This window comes from Triplophysa dalaica, chromosome 18, assembly GCF_015846415.1.
Source record: "Triplophysa dalaica isolate WHDGS20190420 chromosome 18, ASM1584641v1, whole genome shotgun sequence".
Lineage (NCBI taxonomy): Eukaryota > Metazoa > Chordata > Actinopteri > Cypriniformes > Nemacheilidae > Triplophysa > Triplophysa dalaica.
Genome location: NC_079559.1, coordinates 1,107,915 through 1,111,652, shown reverse-complemented (window position 1 = coordinate 1,111,652; position 3,738 = coordinate 1,107,915).

Below are 3,738 nucleotides of genomic sequence, written 5' to 3'. Positions count from 1 at the left end.
TCTGTATCCGTCTGTGGACTCAAATCTTTCCTTCGGTGCTGAACTTCTTAAAGAAGTGCTGCTGATTTACTCCACGACAGTCTGATGGAAAACATGGAGAAGAGATTCAGACCGGACCGGAGTTCATCCCTGATATTCTTTCACACTCCTGTCGGCTGTCCTGTGTCAAACACTTGATGCTATTACTCCGTAAAGATCTCCACCCCCATCTCTCTCTCTCTCTGTCTCTCTCTCTATCTCTCACTCCCTCTATCTCTATTTCAATATCTCTCTCCCTTTCTCTCTATCTCTATATCTCTCTCTCTCTCAATCTCTCTCTCTCTTTAGAGGCCAGATGGTCGTCACCTCTTACCACCTTTACGTGACCTTCGTCCCAAATGATTTTACCAATCTAATGCCACCAGTAAGAACCCAACAACACTTATCTGTTAGTCTGAAAAACAGCATTTTTGATTTTTCTACATAAACAATTAGGGTTAAAACATGTATACTGGGTCTACAAGTCTCAGAACACATGTGTAAATGTTTTTATTAACCACCATCATATTAAACACGACAAAAATCATCCCTAATTACTTTGCTGCATTGAATTTTTCACAAACCTTACATTTTGTTTCCTGATTATAGACTAATACCTTTTTTAATATGGTGTAATTCCTGTTGACCCTATGTAAGAAAACAGAAGAGTATTATTGATGTTGTGACTTTATTTAGGTTTTAATAACAAACTTTAACTTTCTCAAAGTTAATTTAAATAGTCCTGTGTGACAAATTCATTAAAAAAGTTTGAGATCATAAAAGCATAGAAAATCCTACATGACAAGATAGTCTAGTGTACTTTAGCATTTAATATTTCTCACATTACTCTTTATTTATAATTATAACACGTCACACTAGCTGTGTGTTGATGAAGACTGGTCTCAGATCAGTAACTCGCGTCGTTCGCTCAGGCCCAGGTTTGACATTAAATACACTGAGAGATTCAATCATGTGTTTTGTAATAACACAGATATAATCCTCCCAAACCTCACTCATCTGAGCTTAAGCACTTCACGCTGGGAAGAGAAACAGACGCTGGTTAATTAAACTATAGCTGCTGATATAAAGACGAGTGAAAACCATTTAACACACACGACTGCAAGACTCCGTTCTGCATTCCTCGCCGGACCACCAGCAGGAGTTTCTAACAGGCCAGAAAATAAGCCAACATTTTATTCAAATGAGGGAAGCCCACTGTGTTTAACATCCACAGAACTTTATCTCAAGGTTTTATTCAGACTCAGCAATGCATCACGAGAGAGGACGTTCCCTTCGGAGTCATTTTAGTCTGATTTTTGTTTTCATGGATTTGTGGGAAACTCCTCTTAAACATGAACATTTTTATTTCTGTAAATGTTGAACGGCACTTTACTGCACTTTAATGTGGCGTAGAAGAACCTCTTCTGTCTAAACATCCAAAGAACCTTTCTGATTCACAAATGGTTCTTTGTAGCGAAAAAGGTTCTTTAGATTTTTACGAATGTTCACCCAGACCTGCCTGAAACGCCTCATGTAACCACACACCCATAAATCTAAAACAGTTGGTGGTCTGATTTGACTAAGACCTCCGAAAAGTATACGCAAGTAAGGTGGGCGCACCTGTTAGAACAATTGAAGAGTAACCTGATGTTCCAAATATGGTCAGAGGCGTTACATTTCCCTCACACGCTTGCAGTATTCCACCAATCACTACACACTGGTGAACTGGCCAATCAGAGAACACCTTGCGTTTCAGAGCGATGAACTTTGTAAATAATCTGTGCGTTTCAGAGAGGTGGAGCAAAGAGGAGATACAAACATGCATGGTGTGTGGAAAATACAACTATTTTTAACCTTAAATCATTTATACATGTTGCACTGCATCTAAAACAAACAATAATATTCGTTTTTGCCTTTAAATATGACCCCTTTAAGAGATGAAGTCTACAGACCCAACAGAAACGCTTTTCGACAGCAACACATTAACATCGCCAGTGTTAAAAAATGTCAAATTAACACCCAGAGTGTATATACAGTATAATCCACACTCTCAAAGTGTGGATTATATATACACTGTGAGAGTTATTTTGACCTTTTTCAACAATTGTGATTTTGCTGTGAAGCAACTAATGATTGACTTAAGCGGTTTCTCTTCTAGTCTCAAGAAGAGAAAAAAACATACAAATGAGATCGTAGCTTTGAGCCACATTGTAATAATTATAAATGAAATCCTATCATATTGCGTTGATATATATTTATAAAAAGATAATGCGTCTTAAAATATGTTAGAGTGAAAGTTTTGATGACTGACACGAAAAAAGAGGGACATTTGTGTCCATGATCAAAAATTAAAAGATTACAGTTTGTGACAATGTCACGAATTCCCGTCAGACTGTGTTGAGCAATAATATTATATTGCTATTTAGGTGTAATTGACTTTATTTTATTTATTTCAACTAATCAAGTGTCTTGAAATCAAACAATTTCATCACTTGATGAGACAACATTACTCATTTTATTGATACATGTTTACTTTTAATCAACAGAAATGCACAACACTGACATGAAAGCTGGATCATTTATAAACACATAAAACAGATAAAGGTCATTTTGCCATTTTCTAAAGAAAAGCCTCTAGTGCCCTTTGCGCCCTCTAGTGGCACTTTAATCATGAAGCGAAGCTCCATAAGAGTATTTCTTTGCTATTCCCTATAATTCCCAAAATTTTCATCACACTATCAAGTACAGTGTTTTTTCTTCAAAACATTTCACTGTACCTTTATAGGTAAATAATAGGTCCTTAGAGGTCAACCATGCACCTAAAAATGTACAACATTCTATGTTTTTTACCTCTAGAGGTATTTAAATTTTAAAAGGAAAAGTTTTCTTTTGTTTCTGTTATGTGACAATATAAAGTGGAGTTAAACAAACTGAGCTAATGTAATAAAATGATTTAGCTATGAAACCATGTTATTTGCCGCTGTCCTTAAACAAAGCTGATGGAGTCTCAAACTCTCACATCTTCATCTGCATACTGATCGCACATGAAGATCAGCCACAACACTACAAACACACACACACTACACACACACAGGTAGTCTTGGTGGTTGTTGTTCAATTATTCAACAGACATGATACCATTCAGACAGAGAGAGAGATCCCACAAGCTGCAGTCGCTTCATTGACACACATGTGCATCTCATCACATTCCTGCTGGATATCTCTCAGTGCATTCTGCTTCCCCATGAGCCCCTGACCTCTGACCCCTGAGTGAAGACCACCTGATGGATCCAGGTAAGACGACAACTATTTCTCATCTCTCATACAGCTCGTACTCTCACCTGAACTCACTGAAACTCATGTCATATTCCTAACATTACGAGTGCTTGTATTTGTTGTTCGTTTTCTGTATCACTGATAAACAGAATAAATCAATGAAATAATAAAACATACTGTTTTTTACTTTACTGGGGCTTATATATCAGCACTGAATTATTAATCGTCTCTTTTGGGGCCGGGCGCTTTCAAACGGAGAGAGGGGGAGAGCGGTTTCAAATATCTCTCAGGTGAAATATAACAAGTGATGTGTGGTTATTGCACAGAATTACAACTCGAAAAAAATAAAATAAAGCTTCGGGTTTTGTTCACATGGCAATAGTAATTGTGGCTTTACAATCACGTCTACACTATTACAGCTAGAAGATCTGATGGAACTCTGAG